Below are 13,539 nucleotides of genomic sequence, written 5' to 3' on the forward strand. Positions count from 1 at the left end.
GAGAGCATTGACTGCAGGCTTGAAAGCCTCTTATTTATGCACCAAACTCTCATTCTTAGGGTTCAAACCCTCACTGTTATGCTCAAATTATTATTTTTAGGCTCGACACGCTCATTTTTTGGGTTTAACCCTTATCTCCTTGCTCCAAATACATCGTTTAGGGAACAAAGCTTGACTTTTAGGTTCCAAGGCTTCGTTTGTAGAGTCCAGAGCATTGACTCCAGGCTTGAAAGCCTCTTATTTATGCACCAAACTCTCATTCTTAGGGTTCAAACCCTCATTGTTTTTCTGTATAATTTTTATGCTCGACACGGTCATTTTTTGGGTCGAACCCTCATCTCCTTGCTCCAAATACATCGTTTAGTGCCCAAAGCTTGAATTTGAGGTTCCAAGGATTCATTCGTAGAGTCGAGAGCATTGACTCCAGGCTTGAAAGCCTCTTATTTATGCACCAAACTCTCATTCTTAGGGTTCAAATCCTCATTGTTATGCTCAAATTATCATTTTTATGCTCGACATGCTCATTTTTTGGGTCGAACCCTCATCTCCTTGCTCCAAATACATCGTTTAGTGCCCAAAGCTTGAATTTGAGGTTCCAAGGCTTCGTTTGTAGAGTCCAGAGCATTGACTGCAGGCTTGAAGTCCTCTTATTTATGCACCAAACTCTCATTCTTAGGGTTCAATCCATCATTGTTATGCTCAAAATATCATTTTCATGCTCGACACGGTCATTTTTCGGGTCAAACCCTCATCTCCTTGCTCCAAATACATCGTTTAGGGAACAAAGCTTGAATTTAAGGTTCCAAGGCTTCGTTTGTATAGTCCAGAGCATTGACTCCAGGCTTGAAAGGCTCTTATTTAAGCACCAAACTCTCATTCTTAGGGTTCAATCGCTCACTGTTTGGCTCTATGATTTTAATGCTCGACACGGTCATTTTTTGGGTCGAACCCTCACCTCCTTGCTCCAAATACATCGTTTCGGGGACAAAGCTTGACTTTTAGGTTCCAAGGCTTCGTTTGTAGACTCCAGAGCATTGACTCCAGGCTTGATGGCCTCTTATTTATGCACCAGACTCTCATTCTTAGGGTTCAAACCTTCATTTTAGGCTTGACTTACCATTTTCATGCTCGACACGGTCATTTTTTGGGTCGAACCCTCATCTCCTTGCTCCAAAAACATCGTTTAGGGAACAAAGCTTGAATTTGAGGTTCCAAGGCTTCGTTTGTAGAGTCCAGAGCATTGACTCCAGGCTTGAAAGCCTCTTATTTATGCACCAAACTCTCATTCTTAGGGTTCAAATCCTCATTGTTATGCTCAAATTATGATTGTAATGCTCGACACGGTCATTTTTTGGGTCGAACCCTCATCTCCTTGCTCCAAATACATCATTTAGGGGACAAGGCTTGACTTTTAGGTTCCAAGGCTTCGTTTGTAGAGTCCAGAACATTGACTGCAGGCTTGATGGCCTCTTATTTATGCACCAAACTCTCATTCTTAGGGTTCAAAACCTCATTGTTATGCTCAAATTAGTATTTTTAGGCTCGACACGCTCATTTTTTGGGTCTAACCCTTATCTCCTTGCTCCAAATACATCGTTTAGGGCCCAAAGCTTGACTTCTAGGTTCCAAGGCTTCGTTTGTAGAGTCCAGAGCATTGACTCCAGGCTTGAAAGCCTCTTATTTATGCACCAGAATTCCGTTCTTAGGGTTCAAACCCTTATTTTCGGCTTGACTTATCATTTTCATGCTCTACACGGTCATTTTTTGGGTCAAACCCTCATCTCCTTGGTCCAAATACATCGTTTAGGGGACAAAGCTTGAATTTGAGGTTCCAAGGCTTCGTTTGTAGAGTCCAGAGCATTGACTGCAGGCTTGAAGGCCTCTTATTTATGCACCAGACTTGCATTATTAGGGTTCAATCACTCATTTTAGGCTTGACTTATCATTTTCATGCTCGACACGGTCATTTTTTGGGTCGAACCCTCATCTCCTTGCTCCAAATACATCGTTTAGGGAACAAAGCTTGTCTTCTAGGTTCCAAGCATTCGTTTGTAGAGTCCAGAGCATTGACTCCAGGCTTGAAAGCCTCTTATTTATGCACCAAACTCTCATTCTTAGGGTTCAAACCCTCATTGTTTTTCTGTATAATTTTTATGCTCGACACGGTCATTTTTTGGGTCGAACCCTCATCTCCTTGCTCCAAATACATCGTTTAGTGCCCAAAGCTTGAATTTGAGGTTCCAAGGATTCATTCGTAGAGTCGAGAGCATTGACTCCAGGCTTGAAAGCCTCTTATTTATGCACCAAACTCTCATTCTTAGGGTTCAAATCCTCATTGTTATGCTCAAATTATCATTTTTATGCTCGACATGCTCATTTTTTGGGTCGAACCCTCATCTCCTTGCTCCAAATACATCGTTTAGTGCCCAAAGCTTGAATTTGAGGTTCCAAGGCTTCGTTTGTAGAGTCCAGAGCATTGACTGCAGGCTTGAAGTCCTCTTATTTATGCACCAAACTCTCATTCTTAGGGTTCAATCCATCATTGTTATGCTCAAAATATCATTTTCATGCTCGACACGGTCATTTTTCGGGTCAAACCCTCATCTCCTTGCTCCAAATACATCGTTTAGGGAACAAAGCTTGAATTTAAGGTTCCAAGGCTTCGTTTGTATAGTCCAGAGCATTGACTCCAGGCTTGAAAGGCTCTTATTTATGCACCAAACTCTCATTCTTAGGGTTCAATCGCTCACTGTTTGGCTCTATGATTTTAATGCTCGACACGGTCATTTTTTGGGTCGAACCCTCACCTCCTTGCTCCAAATACATCGTTTCGGGGACAAAGCTTGACTTTTAGGTTCCAAGGCTTCGTTTGTAGACTCCAGAGCATTGACTCCAGGCTTGATGGCCTCTTATTTATGCACCAAACTCTCATTCTTAGGGTTCAAACCCTCATTGTTATGCTCAAATTATGATTGTAATGCTCGACACGGTCATTTTTTGGGTCGAACCCTCATCTCCTTGCTCCAAATACATCGTTTCGGGGACAAAGCTTGACTTTTAGGTTCCAAGGCTTCGTTTGTAGAGTCCAGAGCATTGACTCCAGGCTTGAAAGCCTCTTATTTATGCACCAAATTATCATTCTTAGGGTTCAATCACTCAGTGTTTTTCTGTATGATTTTTATGCTCGACATGCTCATTTTTTGGTTCAAACCCTCAACTCCTTGCTCCAAATACATCGTTTAGGGAACAAAGCTTGAATTTTAGGTTCCAAGGCTTCGTTTGTAGAGTCCAGAGCATTGACTCCAGGCTTGAAAGCCTCTTATTTATGCACCAAACTCTCATTCTTAGGGTTCAAACCCTCATTGTTTTTCTGTATAATTTTTATGCTCGACACGGTCATTTTTTGGGTCGAACCCTCATCTCCTTGCTCCAAATACATCGTTTAGTGCCCAAAGCTTGACTTTTAGGTCCATGCATTCGTTTGTAGAGTCGAGAGCATTGACTGCAGGCTTGAAAGCCTCTTATTTATGCACCAAACTCTCATTCTTAGGGTTCAAACCCTCACTGTTATGCTCAAATTATTATTTTTAGGCTCGACACGCTCATTTTTTGGGTTTAACCCTTATCTCCTTGCTCCAAATACATCGTTTAGGGAACAAAGCTTGACTTTTAGGTTCCAAGGCTTCGTTTGTAGAGTCCAGAGCATTGACTCCAGGCTTGAAAGCCTCTTATTTATGCACCAAACTCTCATTCTTAGGGTTCAAACCCTCATTGTTTTTCTGTATAATTTTTATGCTCGACACGGTCATTTTTTGGGTCGAACCCTCATCTCCTTGCTCCAAATACATCGTTTAGTGCCCAAAGCTTGAATTTGAGGTTCCAAGGATTCATTCGTAGAGTCGAGAGCATTGACTCCAGGCTTGAAAGCCTCTTATTTATGCACCAAACTCTCATTCTTAGGGTTCAAATCCTCATTGTTATGCTCAAATTATCATTTTTATGCTCGACATGCTCATTTTTTGGGTCGAACCCTCATCTCCTTGCTCCAAATACATCGTTTAGTGCCCAAAGCTTGAATTTGAGGTTCCAAGGCTTCGTTTGTAGAGTCCAGAGCATTGACTGCAGGCTTGAAGTCCTCTTATTTATGCACCAAACTCTCATTCTTAGGGTTCAATCCATCATTGTTATGCTCAAAATATCATTTTCATGCTCGACACGGTCATTTTTCGGGTCAAACCCTCATCTCCTTGCTCCAAATACATCGTTTAGGGAACAAAGCTTGAATTTAAGGTTCCAAGGCTTCGTTTGTATAGTCCAGAGCATTGACTCCAGGCTTGAAAGGCTCTTATTTAAGCACCAAACTCTCATTCTTAGGGTTCAATCGCTCACTGTTTGGCTCTATGATTTTAATGCTCGACACGGTCATTTTTTGGGTCGAACCCTCACCTCCTTGCTCCAAATACATCGTTTCGGGGACAAAGCTTGACTTTTAGGTTCCAAGGCTTCGTTTGTAGACTCCAGAGCATTGACTCCAGGCTTGATGGCCTCTTATTTATGCACCAGACTCTCATTCTTAGGGTTCAAACCTTCATTTTAGGCTTGACTTACCATTTTCATGCTCGACACGGTCATTTTTTGGGTCGAACCCTCATCTCCTTGCTCCAAAAACATCGTTTAGGGAACAAAGCTTGAATTTGAGGTTCCAAGGCTTCGTTTGTAGAGTCCAGAGCATTGACTCCAGGCTTGAAAGCCTCTTATTTATGCACCAAACTCTCATTCTTAGGGTTCAAATCCTCATTGTTATGCTCAAATTATGATTGTAATGCTCGACACGGTCATTTTTTGGGTCGAACCCTCATCTCCTTGCTCCAAATACATCATTTAGGGGACAAGGCTTGACTTTTAGGTTCCAAGGCTTCGTTTGTAGAGTCCAGAACATTGACTGCAGGCTTGATGGCCTCTTATTTATGCACCAAACTCTCATTCTTAGGGTTCAAAACCTCATTGTTATGCTCAAATTAGTATTTTTAGGCTCGACACGCTCATTTTTTGGGTCTAACCCTTATCTCCTTGCTCCAAATACATCGTTTAGGGCCCAAAGCTTGACTTCTAGGTTCCAAGGCTTCGTTTGTAGAGTCCAGAGCATTGACTCCAGGCTTGAAAGCCTCTTATTTATGCACCAGAATTCCGTTCTTAGGGTTCAAACCCTTATTTTCGGCTTGACTTATCATTTTCATGCTCTACACGGTCATTTTTTGGGTCAAACCCTCATCTCCTTGGTCCAAATACATCGTTTAGGGGACAAAGCTTGAATTTGAGGTTCCAAGGCTTCGTTTGTAGAGTCCAGAGCATTGACTGCAGGCTTGAAGGCCTCTTATTTATGCACCAGACTTGCATTATTAGGGTTCAATCACTCATTTTAGGCTTGACTTATCATTTTCATGCTCGACACGGTCATTTTTTGGGTCGAACCCTCATCTCCTTGCTCCAAATACATCGTTTAGGGAACAAAGCTTGTCTTCTAGGTTCCAAGCATTCGTTTGTAGAGTCCAGAGCATTGACTCCAGGCTTGAAAGCCTCTTATTTATGCACCAAACTCTCATTCTTAGGGTTCAAATCCTCATTGTTATGCTGAAATTATGATTGTAATGCTCGACATGCTCATTTTTTGGGTCTAACCCTCATCTCCTTGCTCCAAATACATCGTTTCGGGGACAAAGCTTGAATTTTAGGTTCCAAGGCTTCGTTTGTAGAGTCCAGAGCATTGACTCCAGGCTTGAAAGCCTCTTATTTATGCACCAAATTATCATTCTTAGGGTTCAATCACTCAGTGTTTTTCTGTATGATTTTTATGCTCGACATGCTCATTTTTTGGTTCAAACCCTCAACTCCTTGCTCCAAATACATCGTTTAGGGAACAAAGCTTGAATTTTAGGTTCCAAGGTTTCGTTTGTAGAGTCCAGAGCATTGACTCCAAGCTTGAAGTCCTCTTATTTATGCACCAAACTCTCATTCTTAGGGTTCAAACCCTCATTGTTTTTCTGTATGATTTTTATGCTCGACACGGTCATTTTTTGGGTCGAACCCTCATCTCCTTGCTCCAAATACATCGTTTAGTGCCCAAAGCTTGATTTTGAGGTTCCAAGGATTCATTCGTAGAGTCGAGAGCATTGACTCCAGGCTTGAAAGCCTCTTATTTATGCACCAAACTCTCATTCTTAGGGTTCAAATCCTCATTGTTATGCTCAAATTATCATTTTTATGCTCGACATGCTCATTTTTTGGGTCGAACCCTCATCTCCTTGCTCCAAATACATCGTTTAGGGGACAAAGCTTGAATTTGAGGTTCCAAGGCTTCGTTTGTAGAGTCCAGAGCATTGACTCCAGGCTTGAAAGCCTCTTATTTATGCACCAAACTCTCATTCTTAGCGTTGAAAGCCTCATTGTTTTTCTGTATAATTTTTATGCTCGACACGGTCATTTTTTGGGTCGAACCCTCATCTCCTTGCTCCAAATACATCGTTTAGTGCCCAAAGCTTGAATTTGAGGTTCCAAGGATTCATTCGTAGAGTCGAGAGCATTGACTCCAGGCTTGAAAGCCTCTTATTTATGCACCAAACTCTCATTCTTAGGGTTCAAACCCTCACTGTTATGCTCAAATTATTATTTTTAGGCTGACACGCTCATTTTTTGTGTCTAACCCTCATCTCCTTGCTCCAAATACATCATTTAGGGCCCAAAGCTTGACTTTTAGGTTCCAAGGCTTTGTTTGTAGAGTCCAGAGAATTGACTCCAGGCTTGAAAGGCTCTTATTTATGCACCAAACTCTCATTCTTAGGGTTCAAACCCTCATTGTTATGCTCAAATTATGATTGTAATGCTCGACACGGTCATTTTTTGGGTCGAACCCTCATCTCCTTGCTCCAAATACATCGTTTCGGGGTCAAAGCTTGACTTTTAGGTTCCAAGGCTTCGTTTGTAGAGTCCAGAGCATTGACTCCAGGCTTGAAAGCCTCTTATTTATGCACCAAATTATCATTCTTAGGGTTCAATCACTCAGTGTTTTTCTGTATGATTTTTATGCTCGACATGCTCATTTTTTGGTTCAAACCCTCAACTCCTTGCTCCAAATACATCGTTTAGGGAACAAAGCTTGAATTTTAGGTTCCAAGGCTTCGTTTGTAGAGTCCAGAGCATTGACTCCAGGCTTGAAAGCCTCTTATTTATGCACCAAACTCTCATTCTTAGGGTTCAAACCCTCATTGTTTTTCTGTATAATTTTTATGCTCGACACGGTCATTTTTTGGGTCGAACCCTCATCTCCTTGCTCCAAATACATCGTTTAGTGCCCAAAGCTTGACTTTTAGGTCCATGCATTCGTTTGTAGAGTCGAGAGCATTGACTGCAGGCTTGAAAGCCTCTTATTTATGCACCAAACTCTCATTCTTAGGGTTCAAACCCTCACTGTTATGCTCAAATTATTATTTTTAGGCTCGACATGCTCATTTTTTGGGTTTAACCCTTATCTCCTTGCTCCAAATACATCGTTTAGGGAACAAAGCTTGAATTTTAGGTTCCAGGGCTTCGTTTGTAGAGTCCAGAGCATTGACTCCAGGCTTGAAAGCCTCTTATTTATGCACCAAACTCTCATTCTTAGGGTTCAAACCCTCATTGTTTTTCTGTATAATTTTTATGCTCGACACGGTCATTTTTTGGGTCGAACCCTCATCTCCTTGCTCCAAATACATCGTTTAGTGCCCAAAGCTTGAATTTGAGGTTCCAAGGATTCATTCGTAGAGTCGAGAGCATTGACTCCAGGCTTGAAAGCCTCTTATTTATGCACCAAACTCTCATTCTTAGGGTTCAAATCCTCATTGTTATGCTCAAATTATCATTTTTATGCTCGACATGCTCATTTTTTGGGTCGAACCCTCATCTCCTTGCTCCAAATACATCGTTTAGTGCCCAAAGCTTGAATTTGAGGTTCCAAGGCTTCGTTTGTAGAGTCCAGAGCATTGACTGCAGGCTTGAAGTCCTCTTATTTATGCACCAAACTCTCATTCTTAGGGTTCAATCCATCATTGTTATGCTCAAAATATCATTTTCATGCTCGACACGGTCATTTTTCGGGTCAAACCCTCATCTCCTTGCTCCAAATACATCGTTTAGGGAACAAAGCTTGAATTTAAGGTTCCAAGGCTTCGTTTGTATAGTCCAGAGCATTGACTCCAGGCTTGAAAGGCTCTTATTTATGCACCAAACTCTCATTCTTAGGGTTCAATCGCTCACTGTTTGGCTCTATGATTTTAATGCTCGACACGGTCATTTTTTGGGTCGAACCCTCACCTCCTTGCTCCAAATACATCGTTTCGGGGACAAAGCTTGACTTTTAGGTTCCAAGGCTTCGTTTGTAGACTCCAGAGCATTGACTCCAGGCTTGATGGCCTCTTATTTATGCACCAAACTCTCATTCTTAGGGTTCAAACCCTCATTGTTATGCTCAAATTATGATTGTAATGCTCGACACGGTCATTTTTTGGGTCGAACCCTCATCTCCTTGCTCCAAATACATCGTTTCGGGGACAAAGCTTGACTTTTAGGTTCCAAGGCTTCGTTTGTAGAGTCCAGAGCATTGACTCCAGGCTTGAAAGCCTCTTATTTATGCACCAAATTATCATTCTTAGGGTTCAATCACTCAGTGTTTTTCTGTATGATTTTTATGCTCGACATGCTCATTTTTTGGTTCAAACCCTCAACTCCTTGCTCCAAATACATCGTTTAGGGAACAAAGCTTGAATTTTAGGTTCCAAGGCTTCGTTTGTAGAGTCCAGAGCATTGACTCCAGGCTTGAAAGCCTCTTATTTATGCACCAAACTCTCATTCTTAGGGTTCAAACCCTCATTGTTTTTCTGTATAATTTTTATGCTCGACACGGTCATTTTTTGGGTCGAACCCTCATCTCCTTGCTCCAAATACATCGTTTAGTGCCCAAAGCTTGACTTTTAGGTCCATGCATTCGTTTGTAGAGTCGAGAGCATTGACTGCAGGCTTGAAAGCCTCTTATTTATGCACCAAACTCTCATTCTTAGGGTTCAAACCCTCACTGTTATGCTCAAATTATTATTTTTAGGCTCGACACGCTCATTTTTTGGGTTTAACCCTTATCTCCTTGCTCCAAATACATCGTTTAGGGAACAAAGCTTGACTTTTAGGTTCCAAGGCTTCGTTTGTAGAGTCCAGAGCATTGACTCCAGGCTTGAAAGCCTCTTATTTATGCACCAAACTCTCATTCTTAGGGTTCAAACCCTCATTGTTTTTCTGTATAATTTTTATGCTCGACACGGTCATTTTTTGGGTCGAACCCTCATCTCCTTGCTCCAAATACATCGTTTAGTGCCCAAAGCTTGAATTTGAGGTTCCAAGGATTCATTCGTAGAGTCGAGAGCATTGACTCCAGGCTTGAAAGCCTCTTATTTATGCACCAAACTCTCATTCTTAGGGTTCAAATCCTCATTGTTATGCTCAAATTATCATTTTTATGCTCGACATGCTCATTTTTTGGGTCGAACCCTCATCTCCTTGCTCCAAATACATCGTTTAGTGCCCAAAGCTTGAATTTGAGGTTCCAAGGCTTCGTTTGTAGAGTCCAGAGCATTGACTGCAGGCTTGAAGTCCTCTTATTTATGCACCAAACTCTCATTCTTAGGGTTCAATCCATCATTGTTATGCTCAAAATATCATTTTCATGCTCGACACGGTCATTTTTCGGGTCAAACCCTCATCTCCTTGCTCCAAATACATCGTTTAGGGAACAAAGCTTGAATTTAAGGTTCCAAGGCTTCGTTTGTATAGTCCAGAGCATTGACTCCAGGCTTGAAAGGCTCTTATTTAAGCACCAAACTCTCATTCTTAGGGTTCAATCGCTCACTGTTTGGCTCTATGATTTTAATGCTCGACACGGTCATTTTTTGGGTCGAACCCTCACCTCCTTGCTCCAAATACATCGTTTCGGGGACAAAGCTTGACTTTTAGGTTCCAAGGCTTCGTTTGTAGACTCCAGAGCATTGACTCCAGGCTTGATGGCCTCTTATTTATGCACCAGACTCTCATTCTTAGGGTTCAAACCTTCATTTTAGGCTTGACTTACCATTTTCATGCTCGACACGGTCATTTTTTGGGTCGAACCCTCATCTCCTTGCTCCAAAAACATCGTTTAGGGAACAAAGCTTGAATTTGAGGTTCCAAGGCTTCGTTTGTAGAGTCCAGAGCATTGACTCCAGGCTTGAAAGCCTCTTATTTATGCACCAAACTCTCATTCTTAGGGTTCAAATCCTCATTGTTATGCTCAAATTATGATTGTAATGCTCGACACGGTCATTTTTTGGGTCGAACCCTCATCTCCTTGCTCCAAATACATCATTTAGGGGACAAGGCTTGACTTTTAGGTTCCAAGGCTTCGTTTGTAGAGTCCAGAACATTGACTGCAGGCTTGATGGCCTCTTATTTATGCACCAAACTCTCATTCTTAGGGTTCAAAACCTCATTGTTATGCTCAAATTAGTATTTTTAGGCTCGACACGCTCATTTTTTGGGTCTAACCCTTATCTCCTTGCTCCAAATACATCGTTTAGGGCCCAAAGCTTGACTTCTAGGTTCCAAGGCTTCGTTTGTAGAGTCCAGAGCATTGACTCCAGGCTTGAAAGCCTCTTATTTATGCACCAGAATTCCGTTCTTAGGGTTCAAACCCTTATTTTCGGCTTGACTTATCATTTTCATGCTCTACACGGTCATTTTTTGGGTCAAACCCTCATCTCCTTGGTCCAAATACATCGTTTAGGGGACAAAGCTTGAATTTTAGGTTCCAAGGCTTCGTTTGTAGAGTCCAGAGCATTGACTGCAGGCTTGAAGGCCTCCTATTTATGCACCAGACTTGCATTATTAGGGTTCAATCACTCATTTTAGGCTTGACTTATCATTTTCATGCTCGACACGGTCATTTTTTGGGTCAAACCCTCATCTCCTTGCTCCAAATACATCGTTTCGGGAACAAAGCTTGAATTTTAGGTTCCAAGGCTTCGTTTGTAGAGTCCAGAACATGGACTCCAGGCTTGAAAGCCTCTTATTTATGCACCAAACTCTCATTCTTAGGGTTCAATCCCTCATTGTTTTTCTGTATGATTTTTATGCTCGACACGGTCATTTTTTGGGTCGAACCCTCATCTCCTTGCTCCAAATACATCGTTTAGGGCCCAAAGCTTGTCTTCTAGGTTCCAACGCTTAGTTTGTAGAGTCCAGAGCATTGACTCCAGGCTTGAAAGGCTCTTATTTATGCACCAAACTCTCATTCTTAGGGTTCAAACCCTCACTGTTATGCTCAAATTATGATTGTAATGCTCGACACGGTCATTTTTTGGGTCGAACCCTCATCTCCTTGCTCCAAATACATCGTTTCGGGGACAAAGCTTGAATTTTAGGTTCCAAGGCTTCGTTTGTAGAGTCCAGAGCATTGACTCCAGGCGTGAAAGGCTCTTATTTATGCACCAAACTCTCATTCTTAGGGTTCCATCCCTCATTGTTATGCTCTCTGATGTTTATGCTCGACACGGTCATTTTTTGGGTCGAACCCTCATCTCTTTGCTCCATATACACTCTTTAGGGAACAAAGCTTGACTTTTAGGTTCCAAGGATTCGTTTGTAGAGTCCAGAGCATTGACTCCAGGCTTGAAAGCCTCTTATTTATGCACCAAACTCTCATTCTTAGGGTTCAAACCCTCATTGTTTTTCTGTATGATTTTTATGCTCGACATGCTCATTTTTTGGGTCGAACCCTCATCTCCTTGCTCCAAATACATCGTTTAGTGCCCAAAGCTTGAATTTGAGGTTGCAAGGATTCATTCGTAGAGTCGAGAGCATTGACTCCAGGCTTGAAAGCCTCTTATTTATGCACCAAACTCTCATTCTTAGGGTTCAAACCCTCACTGTTATGCTCAAATTATCATTTTTAGGCTCGACATGCTCATTTTTTGGGTCTAACCCTCATCTCCTTGCTCCAAATACACCATTTCGGGGACAAAGCTTGACTTTTAGGTTCCAAGGCTTCGTTTGTAGAGTCCAGAGCATTGACTCCAGGCTTGAAAGCCTCTTATTTATGCACCAGAATTCCGTTCTTAGGGTTCAAACCCTTATTTTCGGCTTGACTTATCATTTTCATGCTCTACACGGTCATTTTTTGGGTCAAACCCTCACCTCCTTGCTCCAAATACATCGTTTAGGGGACAAAGCTTGACTTTTAGGTTCCAAGGCTTCGTTTGTAGAGTCCAGAGCATTGACTGCAGGCTTGAAGGCCTCTTATTTATGCACCAGACTTGCATTATTAGGGTTCAATCACTCATTTTAGGCTTGACTTATCATTTTCATGCTCGACACGGTCATTTTTTGGGTCGAACCCTCATCTCCTTGCTCCAAATACATTGTTTAGGGAACAAAGCTTGAATTTTAGGTTCCAAGGCTTCGTTTCTAGAGTCCAGAACATGGACTCCAGGCTTGAAAGCCTCTTATTTATGCACCAAACTCTCATTCTTAGGGTTCAATCCCTCATTGTTTTTCTGTATGATTTTTATGCTCGACACGGTCATTTTTTGGGTCGAACCCTCATCTCCTTGCTCCAAATACATCGTTTAGTGCCCAAAGCTTGACTTTTAGGTTCCAAGCATTCGTTTGTAGAGTCCACAGCATTGACTCCAGGCTTGAAAGCCTCTTATTTATGCACCAAACTCTCATTCTTAGGGTTCAAACCCTCACTGTTATGCTCAAATTATTATTTTTAGGCTCGACACGCTCATTTTTTGGGTCAAACCCTTATCTCCTTGCTCCAAATACATCGTTTAGGGCCCAAAGCTTGACTTTTAGGTTCCAAGGCTTCGTTTGTAGAGTCCAGAGCATTGACTCCAGGCTTGAAAGGCTCTTATTTATGCACCAAACTCTCATTCTTAGGGTTCAAACCCTCATTGTTATGCTCAAATTATGATTGTAATGCTTGACACGGTCATTTTCTGGGTCGAACCCTCACCTCCTTGCTCCAAATACATCATTTAGGGGACAAGGCTTGACTTTCAGGTTCCAAGGCTTCGTTTGTAGAGTCCAGGACATTGACTGCAGGCTTGATGGCCTCTTATTTATGCACCAAACTCTCATTCTTAGGGTTCAAAACCTCATTGTTATGCTCAAATTATTATTTTTAGGCTCGACACGCTCATTTTTTGGGTCTAACCCTTATCTCCTTGCTCCAAATACATCGTTTAGGGCCCAAAGCTTGACTTCTAGGTTCCAAGGCTTCATTTGTAGAGTCCAGAGCATTGACTCCAGGCTTGAAAGCCTCTTATTTATGCACCAGAATTCCGTTCTTAGGGTTCAAACCCTTATTTTCGGCTTGACTTATCATTTTCATGCTCTACACGGTCATTTTTTGGGTCAAACCCTCATCTCCTTGGTCCAAATACATCGTTTAGGGGACAAAGCTTGACTTATAGGTTCCAAGGC

The sequence above is a fragment of the Strix aluco genome, chromosome W (genome assembly GCF_031877795.1).
Source record: "Strix aluco isolate bStrAlu1 chromosome W, bStrAlu1.hap1, whole genome shotgun sequence".
Lineage (NCBI taxonomy): Eukaryota > Metazoa > Chordata > Aves > Strigiformes > Strigidae > Strix > Strix aluco.